A 15,012-nucleotide genomic window follows, 5' to 3' on the forward strand; every position below is an offset into this window, starting at 1 on the left:
CTCGGGTGTAGGGTGTCTTTGCAGGGCAGAAGCTAAGTGTGGAATGTCAGGCAGTTTCGTAGGTCACACAGCACAAAAAAATCATCCTTAAATGAAAATTGTGGCAAATGTTTTGTTTTTTAAACAGCTACTTCAAAATGAATGCACCAAAATCTGTAGCAATGATGTTATTTCAGATCATTTGGGATTTAATGTGGATTTAAACCATTTGATTTAATATGCAACTGTTTTATGAGTTCTTAAATTGGCAGCATTTTTCCAGAGCTGCATTTGCCAAGGAATATAGTAAACTTAATATCTTAAGCACAAATGTGAAAGATTGTAAAGCAGTAAAATATTATCGACAGCAAGAGCCCATGTACAAATGAAAGATTCATAACATTCCGAATTAGCTATGAAATATAATGTGCTCAACTAGATCTTCTGAGGGCTGTACTGTCCCTCTTTTGTCAGAGCCAATATTTGGCAACTACTAAGTCCTGAGGGTCTTCATCACGGTTCATGATGTCTGTCAGCTGGAGAACTGTTCATTCAAAGTGTTGTCAACTGCAAGGTCTTACAGATGTTAGCTGCTCTGCAGGTGTGCACCATGGTCCAGGCAGAATGGAGTGTATTTCTGCATCAAAGGAGGTTACTAGAACCTGGAGATAGCTTCCCCATCTCCTCATCACTAATGTTGTCTGCAAGCAGGGCAAATCTCAGCTCGTGCACCAGCTTGCCCCAAATTCTGTTCATTATCTTACAGATACTTCTGGGATGGATTCTCCAGTTCTGCACTGAAGCCAGTGGAGTGACACTGATTCCAATCTACTGTAACAGTGCAGAGAACCATACTCAGCATCTTTACCATACACTTAAAGTCAGATCCTGAGCTACTGTAAATCACATTAGCTTCAGCTTTCAGAGTAGCAGCCGTGTTAGTCTGTATTCGCAAAAAGAAAAGGAGTACTTGTGGCACCTTAGAGACTAACAAATTTATTAGAGCATAAGCTTTCGTGAGCTACAGCTCACTTCATCGGATGCATTTGGTGGTCCACCAAATGCATCCGATGAAGTGAGCTGTAGCTCACGAAAGCTTATGCTCTAATAAATTTGTTAGTCTCTAAGGTGCCACAAGTACTCCTTTTCTATTAGCTTCAGCAACATCCATGGAACTGGGAAACGTACACCCAGTAGGGATTTGATCCTTAACTGGCTTTATTCACAAGGTTTTGTTTGGCATCTTCCTGGCCTTTCTGGTGTAAATCAGGAGTGGTTCACTGAAGCCCGTTGAGGTACATTGGTATCAGGAGCCAGGCATTTTGAAATTTCTTGGCCCACCTGCAGAGAAATGGGAAGCATCACTCTGCTTCTAGCTTTTCAAACTTGATAGCCATGATGCAATGATTTGTCATTCTGAGCCTCCTGTGTGGTCTGGGGTTTGACAGCTGTATATATTTGTGTTCAGAGGAGCTAGAACGCTTTTTGGATGCTCTGTGTCTGCAGTACATGACACTGCACTAGAGCACGGAGGTAAAGAGGGAGACAGTTTTGAATAATTATCTAAAAGTAGTTGAAAAAATCAGAGCCCCAGCTGGTATGAATCAGCCAGAGCTCCAGGAGAGTGAGTGGGCCAGAGCCCTAGCTGGTGTGAATCGGCCATAGCTCCTGGGAAGTTAACAGGCCAGATCCCCAATTGGTGTAGCTCCAGTGAAGCCATGCAGCTTGATACCAGCTGAGGGCCTTACCCAGTGTATCCTAGAAACCCTAGATAGGCACTACCAGAAAACAGGGCAGGGGGACGTTTAAATCTAGGACCCAATTGTGCTCTGCTAATTGACTCAGACATATTTTGTTAATGCTCCAGCAAGACTGCACAGCTGCCCTGACCTATACAGACACCTTCAGAGTCCTATGAAGGCCATCAAGCTGTCAGTGGCAGTCATGGGGACTTCTACTCACTGCCCAGAGGTGCCTCCTCCTGGCCACTCTGGGGATTCGCTCTTTCAGCCTGACACCCTCTTCTTGCGATTGCTTGACTCATCGTCTCGCTCTCTCACTCTGCTGCCCCTCTGTTTGAGTGTTCTTGACTCCTATCTCAAGGCAAGGTCAAGCAACCAGTCAGGAGGGACAGGGACAATTGGGGGGGGATGTATAAGAAGCACTAAGAGGGCAAAGAAATTCCTGTCCCTGACCATAGCACAACCTCACTCCTTATGCCTTCCATGGGATACAAAAGAGGTGGGACAAAGCCCCCAGTCTCACAACCCCTCAAAATGGACCATGACCATAAATTGTAAGAGGTGGGACCAAGGACGTATACTGCAGGTATAATTATGCCTGCTAAGGAATGGGTGAACGGAGCACTGGGAACAGGCTTTGTAGCATCAGAGCTATGGATGTGTTTGCTTGAAACTAACCCCAATAAACATTGCATTGCCTGCACTTCAGACTTCTGGCCTTCTGCTTTTTGTCTGCGTGACAAGAACCAGGGAAGGGGGTGAAGGGAAAGCCCCCTAACAACACAACATTATTAAACTGGATCATGCAGTCAAGGACACACAAACAACCCTAACTCTGCCTTCAATCTGCTACTGTCCTTCCAACCCCTTTGCACTTTGTATATATGATGGAAATATTTTCATTAAGGACTATGGGGTTAGATTCAAGGCCCACTGAAGTCAAGCCTTGCAGTAACCTTTAACTAGAGCTGGGTGAAGAATTTGTGTTTGTTTGGCCAGCAAACCAAAAAAAGTCAGAAAAAATATTTCATTTCCAAAAATGTTTCAGAAATTGTCAGGCAATTGGAAAAGTCCATTTTGGGTCATACAAACTGTTTCATTCCAGTCAGCTCCAGAAAACATAGGTATGTGTGTGTGTGAGGTGTTTCCCCCACTTTATAACCTTTAGCCAGTGTCAGGGTACTGGCTTGGGTTGTGGGAGACCCACTTCTGAATCCCAGCACTGCAGCGGGGACTTGAACAAAGATCTCCCCCATCCCAGGTGAGCAGACTATAGGTTATGGTACAATTGGCTTCTGACAATCTTACCTATTGAAGCTGTTCCACTTTGTACAAATACTTAAATATTCATTGGACCAAACAATGGTTGACACTGTCACTGGTTGAACTTCAAGGCGCAAGAAGCCTCTCTGATTCAATGCAGTCAAAAGAAGCACAGAGGGGTTCTAATGTTTGAACCTATTCTCAAACTCACCCTCAACACTGCCAAAAAGACTAAGGGCTTGTTTATAAGGAGAGTTAGTGCACTGTGGAACTTTTAGTGTGCAGTAGCAGGGGCCACATGGCCAGTTAGCAGGTGGCAGGCGGGTGCACTGCAGACTTACATTCCACCTTGCCACATACTAACTCTCTGCATAGGCAAGCCTTAAAAGTGACATTTTCTAAAGTATACACTGTTGGCTTAAATCTGCTCCAATTGACATCAATGGCAAATGACCAGTAACATCAACGGGAGCAGACTCTGGCCAATGCTGAGTGGTTCTGAACACCCCAGCCTAATGCAAAAAGGAAAAACACTTTCTACTGCCATATATTTATCTCTTGGAGATTTAATTACGAGTAAAGCAAAATGAATAATTCATAACGATGAATTTCTCCACTATTTTTACAGTATTTAACCAGTTCTAAGTCAAAGACAAATACCAGGAAAAAAATAAAATCTATGGGAGGGGAAGGAAAAGTCATCAGGCTTATTTCATCATTTTTATTGAGTGCAATTTTCTCTTTAGTACAATATTCTCTGGAAGTTACCGTTACAAACTCTGACAATTTAAACACAATCAACGAATCAGGAAAAAAAATTACAGCGGGGCAAAATCTTATACAGACATCTCATTGACTATGTACAGGACAGGGCATCTGCTGGCCGGCACAGTGCATGCTGCTGCGGTGAGGGCTCTCATCGCCTCTGCTCATCAGGACAGAGCGAAGCCTTGGCACGAGAGCCTGACTTCGCGGTGGAGAGGTCAGCATTCATCCTGCAGTCATGGTGGCAGGGTGCTTTGCCAGAGGAAATGGAGGTGGGTAGTATGGTGCTGAGCATTACTGTCCTGTCTCCATTTCCTTGTGAGATGAACTACTGATGTATTCCCCCTAAAAGAGAAAAGGGGAAAAACAAAATAAGAAAAAATGAGTTCATTTTAATGCAAAAAACCATCATCCCAATTCTTCACATAACTTGTGCTTTGGCAGCATAGGAGAGAGCAGCAAAGCACAGCTAAGACATGGCATACCCTACCTTAACTGGGTATATTGTTGGCACTAGAAGATACAATATTGTAGGCTACAGTGATCTACAGAAGCCTCCATGGGCTTCAGGCTTTAACATCACATAAAGCACCATGCAGCTGTTTAGTGAAAATGTGGGCTGACTCCTTTGGATTAAGTATCCTGGTAAATTCCAACCAGTCTGCATGATCATGTCACAGAATTCCTTGATTATTCCTGACATTTGTCCGTAGTCATCATGACAGCTTGTCAGACATTTCCTGCTGATAAAAGATTTCAGCAAGAATTGAAATTGTCTGTAGGAAAAATGTTGATTGTGTGAAAAATGTTCAATTTGCCATTGTAAAAATTGGAATGAAATAGTTCCTTTCAAGATGAGTGGATTTGGATCAAAACATTTCAGTTAGTTGAATGTGTCATTTCTGGCTAACATTAAACTGTGTCAGCCTGAGCTACTGCAGTCCCTCACTGGTGTTGTAATTTGGGTGCCCACATACCTTATTCTACCCAATGGGCTGTGCTTCCTGGCTGGAGTACATCTCCCAATGCACCACAGTCTTCACGCTGGCTGATCTGCACACTGATTCAGGAATGCCTCACCATCATGAGGCATCATGGGAAATGTAGTCTAGTCAGGAGTCTAGCCCATAAGGAAGACTAGGGGCATGAAGCACTATAACTCCCATGAAACACTGCGGTGGCTCAGGGAGACACAGGTTATCAAAATTTCTGTGGTTTTTTATCAAAAACAGAAAACCCGGGGGGAAAATGTAGCAACCCCCCTATTCTTTTTTTCCCAAAAATAATACATTTGTTTTCAGCACCATTTTTCACATAGGAAACCCCCATATTTGAATGAGTTCTAGTGAAGCATCAGTCACACTTATGGCAAAAGAAAGTCCTGGTCCCAAAGAGCTCTGACAGCCCACTAGACAAGATGAAATAGGTGGATGAGACAAAGAAAAAGCAGGCAGGCAGGGAGGCAGGATGGAGAGACAGTAAAAAGTGGAGGTCATAAGTAATTCATAAGTGTAATAGGTAGAAGCAGAAGTCACAGGAACTGCAGCTCGCTAGCTGCCTAGCTATTCTCCAGTGGCAGTTTCTGTAAGCATCTCAGCACAGGGGAATTTTAAAGTGGAGCTTGTATAAAATGGTGACTTTGTGGATTTTGATGGGGAGTTTTTCCCTGTGTATATAAGGGTCACCCAGGAGAAAGTGTGGAGATGCTTGTGGGGAAAGCTGACATGCAGGTAATGCAGGTGGAGTGAAGGCCAGAGTCAATCTTGGGGCAAGATAATAGAATGAGGAGATAGGGTGGGGGCTGGACCGCCAAAGACTTCAAATTGTACAATCATAGAAATGTAGGGTTGGAAGGGACCTTAAGAGACCATCCAATCTATCCCCCCTGTGGTGAGGCAAGCTTAAGTATACCTAGGCCAATCCTGACAGCTAACCTGTTCTTGAAAACTTCCAGTGACAGAGATTCCACAACCTCCTGAGGTAACCTGTTCCAATGCTTAACTAGCCTTATGGTTCGAAAGTTCTTCCTAATCTCTAACCTAACTCTCCCTTGCTGCACACTAAGTCCATTACTTCTTGTCCTTCCCTCTGTGGACATGGAGAACAACTGATCACCATCCTCTTTACAACTACCTTTCACATATTTGAAGACTGTTATCAGGTTCCCCCTCAGCCTTATCTTCTCTCAACTAAACATCCCCAATTCTTTGAACCTTTCCTCATAGGTCATTATTTTCTAACTCCCATCATTTTTGTTGCTCTCCTCTGGACTCTCTCTGATTTGTTCATGTCTTTCTTAGACTGTGGCATCCCAAACTGAGCACAATATTCTACCTGAAGCCTCCCCAGTTGCTTTTTTTTGCAGTGGCTGCACATTATTGGCTCATGTCCAATTTGTGATCCACTATTATCCCGAGATCCTTTTTGTCAATACTGCTGCAGAGCCAGTTATTTCCCATTTTTTAGTTGTGCATTTTGATTTTTCCTTCCTAAATGCAGTACTTTGCACTTGTCTTTATTGAATTTCATCTTATTGATTTCAGACCATTTCTCCAGTTTATCAAGATTGAGAGCTTGCAACTCCTCCAAGCTATAGCTCATGAAAGCTTATGCTCAAATAAATTTGTTAGTCTCTAAGGTGCCACAAGTACTCCTTTTCTTTTTGCGAATACAGACTAACACGGCTGCTACTCTGAAACCAAGTTTGGTGTCATCCACAAATCTTATAAACATACTCTCCTCTCCACTCCATCAGCCAAGTTGTTAATGAAAATAGGTCCAGGACTGACCCCTGCAGGACCCCACTACATATGTCCTCCAAATTTGGTCCTAGATGTTCATACTTCTATAGCAAAAAGGAAAGGGTTTAACGGAAACAACCCTTTACCTTCTTTCCCCATGTTAGGAAAGCTTGCAGCAGGACTTTTTCTATTACTATTCTTTAGATTCTTCCTTTTCTTTCCATAGAAGCAATACAGCTTTGCCTGAATTCTCCTTCCCTTCCCCTCTGGTTTTATGCTAGGCTGGGGTAATTACCCCTGGCCTTCCCATCTGTGCTTGAGATTAGCTTCAGCTCTTGGCTGTGTTAGCTGAAATCTGTGCCCCAGGCAGTGGAGTTAGTAACAGGAGAATTGACACCTCTATTGCTTTAATGCCAGCATGAGCCATAACTTTAATAAAATGGGGTTTGCTTAATGCTGAACTGGTAATAACCTCTGCCCAAACGCTGCCTCTTTTCCCTCTGCCTTTCTTGCCCACTGCATGGCTCAATCACTGTGTATTCTGGCCTAAGAACCAAGCTCCTTCTCCCCAATCCTTTACAGACCCCTGCTGAGGCTTCCAGCTCTAAATAAAAAGAAAAGGAGTACCGGTGGCACCTTAGAGACTAACAAATTTATTAGAGCTCTAATAAATTTGTTAGTCTCTAAGGTGCCACCGGTACTCCTTTTCTTTTTGCGAATACAGACTAACACGGCTGCTACTCTGAAAAAGCTCTAAATAAGAAATACTGTCAGCACAGCCAAGCCAGGCTTTTCTCAATGGGCAGCTTAACTGGCAGGTGTTTGGGAGGCTAGAGATGCATTTGCCGTGAGCGTAGAAGATAACCAGGTTCTGGTTCTGCCCTGCTTTGAAGTTCAGGGGTGTTTGGATCTAGGCTTTTGCTCTGGACCCATCGCTGTTAGGATTAAGCAGTCATGGCAGAAGCACTGGACAAACAGCCAGCACCCACCAAACAATATAGAAACAAGACACGGCAAGGACAGGACATGTTGCCATTGGGGTTAATGGTCTCTCTGGTCTTGACTTCACTGCAACAGAAAGATGTGTTTTTAACTTCAGGGTAACTAAGGTGCATGAGCTATCCTGAGGTAAACCACACTGAAGGCCAGACACTTTAGTTCTACCATGAGGTAAACTCACCAAGATCAACTCCTGAGGGGGGATAGGGCTGTTTACCTGACCATTTACCTCATGATAAAACTAAAGTGCCCGTTGTCTACTAAGTTTTTACTGGTAGTTGCCCTGAAGTAAAAAAAGTCACTTTATTAAGCAGTGAAGACAAGGCCTCTGTCCTGGCTGTAGCAAGGAGTTGAATGCAGAGCATAGGCCTGAGACTGAGTTGAAGATACTTGTGCTGTAGAGAGCTCAAGTTCCAGAGAAAGCTCCTCCTAAGGGGCACAGAACTACAAATCCTATACAGGTCTCTGCTCTGTAAGAAGTCCCTACAATCGGTCACCAGTAAGGACAGAACCAAAGACGTACCACCTTATGCCAACAGCATAAGCCTCTACCACTTGAGGTAGAGGAACAGCTCTGCTAGCTTGTAGCAAAAGGCACTTATCCTCTAAATGGGCCAGTCAGTAACGGGAGAGATGATCCCCACACACCTAGCCTGCATGGGGCATGTAGAAAACCCAACATGGCAGCAGGACTGTACCTCACCCATCCCTTGCCTCCCGCAGGCGTGTTCTAAGTGGGAGGCGGATTATGTACTTAAGAGGAGGAAAAAATTCTGGGGCAGGTTAATTTGAAAAAAATAGAGGAAGTTGGACACCACTTTAAAATGAAAGACTAAGTTCTAGGGGGATCCTTCCATGGGCAGAGGTCGAGTTAGATGGTCAAAGTTGCATGGTAACTTCATTTCTCAATCGGTCTGCAGTTCATCACATGGCACTCACTTCTCAGACACAGGACACTTTTGAATGCTGAAAACTAAACACATACCCTGGGCATTTCAAAGGAGCTAGGTGTTCAGTTCTCACTGAAAGTCACTGTGATTTGGGTGCATGGCTCCTGACCAGGTCTTTGGAAGCATCAGTCATCAAGCATGGCTCCCCTTATCCAGAACTGCTGATTTGAACGAGACAAAAACTAGCTGTGATGACTGCTTAGATCCACCATCTGCTGCTAGGCTGTCTCCCTGATGGGCCAGCTCTGCCCAGAGAGCCAGGTCGCAAGAGATAAGGAGATGGGCACAGGGGGTAGAGAGAGTGCCATGGGCAGTGAGTGGAGTTGTGGGGATCATGCTGAGGGATCTAGTCATGGATTTGCTTGGCATGGCCATGGTTAACACCCTTGGGATCAGAATTCTGTGTCCATTTTAATTGATCTCTGGCTATAGTCTCTTGAAGAAAAAGAATCTGTACTGGACAGTTGTGAGTACCTAGAATGGACTCTGGACTTAGCTCCAAAGACGAAAAGAAACAGGATGGGATTTCTGTGCCCACCTGGAAGAGACATTTGGTACAACTTCCAGGGCTGGGAGTTGAGGAAGCTGAATAGGATTCCGGGGCCCACATTTATTGGAATTTGGGCAAAGGCCTTGGGAGAAGAACCTGAGCTAGATTGTTGAGCAGATTAAGTATGGATTCCAGGTACAGAGGGAGACAATCCCAAAATGGGCTCCAGCCCGCAACCCCCCTCCCCCCCACAATGGCCCACATTTGCACCCCTAAGGAGAATGGGAAGCTAAATGAGACTTCTGTGCTCACCACGGAGACTGCCTCTTTTCAAGTGAAAAATGTCATTTTTCTTGAAAAAGACTAGGAGGATTCCAGCAAAAAAGAGAGCAGCACTGGGAGCACCTCCTACTCACACTGTAACCAAGAAGTGCAGCACAGAGGCTAAATCCCATTATTTAGTCACTTCAGGGGGGAAAAGAAGCTTTTAATATCCAATTGCACCTTGGAAACATAATGCCGCCACATTAAATAACAAAGCAATTGACCGCTGAGTAGCCTTGTTTGGCTACCAATAACCGGGGACTGCCAACATAATTATACTAGGGCTTCTGTACTACTGTCCTAACTTACTGATGCTTTTAAAAATAATTCCAGCTGTGTCTGACATTTTACTCCTATTAAAATTCATCATCGTACTGAATAAAAATCATTTTAGGCCACCTAGGTAGTAATGAAACTTTTATTTAGTAATGTAGAGTTCGGCAGAAAAAAGGGGAGGAAGCAGAGTTGAGAAAAGAAGATTGGGAGAGAGAAACTGAGATTATCTCAGAAGGTAATTTATATGGAAGAAAATATAAATTGTGTATTTCTTACCAGCAGGGTTCATTTTCAATACCACGGATTCAGATGTTAGGCCTCACAGCTCACATTAACATTAATTGCAGTAGAAAATCTAAATTGCTGAAGAACTCTGCAACTGGAAATGCATCCCAGTTATGTTTTACAAAAGGCATTAGATGCCAAACATATCAGATGATATTTAAAATATCACTTAACTGGCAAGGTCTCCGGGCTCAGAATCTCTGTTGGGGTAAATCAGCATGGTTGCCTTGAAGTCAGTGGGGTGACAGTGATATACCGCAGCTCCAGATTTGGCCACATAAGATTAAACAATACATGTAAAAAACAGACAGCTCTTCAAGGAGAGGAAGGATGCTCTTGTGGTTTAAGGCATTGGAGAGCTGTCTTTTATTCTCAGACCTGCCACACACTATGTGTGGCCTTTGGCAAATTATTTAGGTTCGGATCCTCAAAGATATGTAGGCTCCTTGAGGATCTGGGTCTTAATGTTTCCATCCTCCGTCTGTAAAATGAGCATAACAATAGTGCCTTTCCCTGCTTTGTTTGTTCACACTGCAGGTATTACAAGGCAGAGAGGGTCCCCCATTATGTGTCTTTATAATAACCTAGCAGAATGAGAGAGAGAAAATAAAGCACAGATGACAGATGTTAGTCATGCTGCTTAAAGAACTACTAGAAAGTGCTGAGAAGTTATGTTGAGGAGTGTGATTAAAGCACCAGTATAGATTATAATAATGAGGCTTTGATCTCAGCCCATAAGCATTACTATAATATAAATAGTAATAACTAGGATACACTCATGCGGAAGAAGAGGCACTATACAAGGCAAAGCACTATTGATATTAATAGAGACAAGCTGGATGAGGTCATATCTTTTATTGAACCGACTTCTGTTGATGGAAGAGACAAGCTTTTGAGTGTCACAGAGCTTGTAGAAAGCTTGTCATTTCCACCAACACAAGTTGGTCATATAAAAGACATTACCTCACCCACCTTGTCTGTCTGGAACTAGCATGGCTACAACAACACTGCAAACAACATTCATATTAGTATCAGTTGTATAATAATGCATCATTCATTATTTTGGAAGAATACTGTGTTCTCCCTTTTAAGGGCCATAAAAACTGGGTTGCTTTGCAGAATTATAAATTATAAATATAGTGACACTTCACAGCTGCATGAAACATATTTGATCAAGTATATAACCAGTACAAAGAAAAGATGTCTATTATTCCTGCAAGAATTATAGGGGAAGAATGAATAGGAAACAGAGGCAGCGCAGAAACAAGCAGGAGTGTATATCAGGGAAGAAACATGGAAGAACAAAGAAAGGGATCCCCAGTTTGTGATGAGAGAAGTGAGGGGAGAAAGAGGGCAAAGCAATCGCTGTTTCTTTAACTGTTCCCACAAGCTCTCCCCCGGGATCAGCCTTTACAAATGCCATCTCCCTGGGGAATCCCAATTGTCAAGGAAGTGCAGTTTCACACTTAAGAGGGAGGATAATTTGACAGCCACAATTAAAGCAAATGGTGCTTTGATTCCCTGAAGGGAGGCCATCCAGTAGTTAAGAGTTAAAACATGTTTTCTCTGTGTTAACACTGCTCCCCTGCCAGGTGTGTGAGACAGAAAGCTTGTTAATTTCCATAGGCATTAAAGAGAAAGAGCAAGTGGGAAGCCTGCACAAAGTATAAGGAGTCAATGAGGTGCAAGGAAGACAGGCAAAAGGGTAATAGCTTGTAAGGATTCAGTCTTCTGTTTCCACTGGCTTGGCTACAGCAGGACCCTGAACCTGGATGGTGCTGGACATCCAGGGAGACGCATTCATTTTCATTAGGGTGGTCAGCAGTTCTTCCTATGTACCTATACACTCCTTCAGCTAATCCAGACCACTCCAAGAGGCAGGATAAGACTAAAGCCTGCTAATACACATAGGCTTCCAAATCACGCTTCTCTGGACTAGGCAAATCTCATTTAACACCTCTGCAAAGGTGAGCACCTTACAGACATTTCCTGGCTGTACAATGTGAAAATCCTGCCTAGTACCCATGTACATGTGCTGAGCTGCCCTGGAATCAATAATAAATGTCATTCTTTGCATTGGTATAGGGCATTGCACCTGAGGATCTCAAAGTGCTTTACAGACACAAACAAATTCAGTCTTGCAACACCCCTGTGAGATAGGAGAGTATTACATTCCCTGTTCTGAGGCTGGGGAAATTGGGCTGGAGGCAGGTGATGTGACTTGCCCAAAGTCACACTGGATATCCGTCACAGAGCTGGGAAAAGGCAGCAAGGCGATAGATTTCATGAATGCAGGTAGTCATGTCCCCTCTTTTTTGTCTCAACTGAAAGGTGACCACCAGAAGACCAATGCCTCTTTACCCAATCATTGGGCTGAGGAATTGTTTAGTTTCAGCCTTGATTGTGGCTCCTTCCATTCTCCTTTTGGGGTCAGTGGCCTTGGAGGACCTGGATGGAAGAGTCTTCCCTAGCTCTTGTGCAGGAGGCATAAGGTGGGAGAAGCCCCCTTATATCCTTTCCCCACCCAGGCAATCCAGTCCTTCAGTGTTGTGTCCCATTTTGTCCCATTTGGGTTTTCCTACTCGTTAATATAAAATAAGTAATAACAGATAAGTAATCAAATAAGAGACCAGTGCTCTGTGCACTGAATAAAATCCAACCCAATCAAGAAATGACAGTAGGAGAAATTGTGTATTTAATGATCAACTCTTTGACAGCAGGAGCTGGACTCTCCTGACTCTTCAAACTAATGCAATCTCTGGGCCACAAAGGGGAAATCAGGATTAAGTGATTCTGAAGTCCAAAGTGTATTGGGTGGGCTCACTTCTAAATTGTCCGGGGGAGGGACCCAGGAATCCTGTGAAAATGTTTTAGCAAATTGGTGAATGGGGAAAGAACTGACTTGTACAGATTGCAAGCCCACATGTCTGTGGTAGGCTCAAGAGAGCTCCAGTCTGCTTTTCAGATATGAAACTCCCCAGGCATCTTGCTCCTCAAATATAATACTTGGCATGGTCCGTATTTCATGCTGTCAGTCCCACTCAGTACTAATTAGCATTGATAATTGCATTGATGTTAACCATCATTTTTATGCCCTCTCCCCACCTTCAAAACAAGGGTTCAATTGCCTAATGAGACCCTTGAGGATAATCATCAAGATGGAGGAACAAATTCATCCTTGGTGTAACTGGACTGACTTCAGTGAAGTAACTCCAGGGATGAAAATGCCCTAAAGAAAGCAAAGATTGTGGGCAAGTGTGTGTGAGAGAAAGACAACTGAAAGGGAGACAGAAGAGAAGGGAAAGTTATGGTGGTGAGAGGTAGTGTGCCCTAGTCGATAATGTACAGTATTAGGAGTCAGAAGACCTGGCTTTTGTTCCCACCTCTGCCACAGAGCTGCTGTGTGTCCCTATGCATGGCACGTTGCCTGTTTGTGCTACTGTCTTCCCTCCAATCTGCTGTCTGTAAATCCTTCAGGGCAGGTGGGGACTATCCTTCACTTCATGCTCATACAGCACATTGCACAGTGGAGCATCAATCTCAGGTCTGGCCATTAGGCACTGCTGTAATGCTGATAATAATACAGAGACATCAGAACCAGACAGAAGGAAGAACATGAAGAAGGTATCAGGTCAGAGAGCGGAAGGAGAGGCAAACAAAGAACTCCTTTTATGTGGCAATGGGCAAATAGCAAAGTAGGAGACCTAGCAAATGCAATACCTTTAATGGGGTTAAAGCCAGTAGAGATGGAATTCCTTTGAGCCTGCTATTCTGCTACTGGACTTTAACCATCATGTGTAAGGAGCTGGATATCTTGGTATCAGAGTGAAATTCCATTTCCTAAGCCAGTCAACACTGGTTAAATCTAAGCTGTTCCATCAATGAGCCAAGGAACTACTCTGACCTGAGCTGGGAATGAAATTCAGCCAGTATGCTCATTCAATCATGGCTCTGCAGCCATTAAACTATTAAGTGACACTCTGCACAGTAAAGCATTATAGTATTTTTCCTGGGATAAAGAATCCCAGAATGGGAATAAACATGGATGCTCTGTCTTCTGCTTTCCCTCTTTGTTCTCTAGCTTCCTCCATCCTCTTTTCCCTCTTTTGCTGCCTTCTAAAAATGGGATGGTTGAGTGGTGAGGTTGTAAGAACAGAAAGAACTATCCTTCCTCTTCCTGCTCCATGAAGATGTAGCTGGTCTATGACCTTTGTTGGGTGGTGGTTTTGTGATGTCATATCTAGTGGGATGATGAGGTCAGAGGTGCTCATCAGTAAATCAGTCTCACCTCCCCTTGCTGCAGCACACAGAGAAGAGGAAAGGTAGCCCCAGTGTTTCTCAGGGGGTGTTTGCAATGAGAACACAGAAGGAATGACAACTGCTGCATTCAAAGAGGTGAGTAGCTGAAAGTGCTGTGGGTGTCAAGGGCAATATGCATTCCTAGGTACCATGTTTGAGAGTTGCATGTGTGGGCTGGTTGAGCAGTTGGGGCAGCGAGCCAGTGCTGATAATAAGGGGGCTGGAAGTGAAGATAGCGATAAATGCCAATGCTGAGTGAACACTCTGGACAACTAGCAGAGGATTTCCATGGGAATTCCCCAGGAAGCTCTTAGAAGAAGCCGCTGAAGTGTGCAGGACAGGCACAGTGAAGTCCTACCAAACTCCTCTGAAAAAAGTACACAGCATAAGTGGAATACAGCATGGATCCAAAGGTGAGCTGATGCAAATGATTTCCAATGCTGCTGTTCCTGAATAAAAACCAGGAGAACTACATTTACATGAAGTGCAAAGCCATCTGCTTTCTGGAAAAAAACTTACCAGGGCCTGACCAGCAGATCAGATCAATGGGACAAACCAAGAAAGCAAAACTGTATTAAGCACCAAAGGATAAACCATCAGAAGAACCATCACAAGCTGGACACAATGGCTGGAATGCTTCTGCAGAAGCAAGTATATAGATAGACAAATGTTGTGAATAGAATGAGTAATACAAAAAGCTAGAGAACACCAATTGTGAAGTGTTTCATACTACTCACCAAAAACCGTATTCTGCGCTTGAGAAGGGATCAGATGAGGAGCACACTGACAAAAGGAAAAGAACACTGGGTAGCCTAACTGATAACATCGATGAAACAAGTAAAGTGGAGCCACCAACAAGACAAAGGAGACAAGTAATCCTGATTGGTGACTCCATGGTG

The 15,012-nt window shown here is 43.8% G+C and overlaps 1 protein-coding gene across 5 annotated transcripts in view; it reads right to left on the bottom strand.

The window, feature by feature from the left end:
- Nucleotides 1-713: 713 nt before the first annotated feature.
- EPHB1 (EPH receptor B1) overlaps nt 714-15,012 on the bottom strand; it is a 386,433-nt gene continuing 372,134 nt past the window's right edge. For 3 of the 5 annotated variants that reach the window (XM_043492655.1, XM_043492656.1, XM_043492653.1), the window contains one exon: nt 3,679-4,094. The gene's annotated coding sequence lies outside the window, so the exon portion shown is untranslated. Of the gene's footprint in view, nt 811-3,678; nt 4,095-15,012 lie in introns of those variants that run through there. The other 2 variants (XM_038415984.2, XM_043492654.1) reach the window with 2 other exon arrangements.

This window comes from Dermochelys coriacea, chromosome 9, assembly GCF_009764565.3.
Source record: "Dermochelys coriacea isolate rDerCor1 chromosome 9, rDerCor1.pri.v4, whole genome shotgun sequence".
Lineage (NCBI taxonomy): Eukaryota > Metazoa > Chordata > Testudines > Dermochelyidae > Dermochelys > Dermochelys coriacea.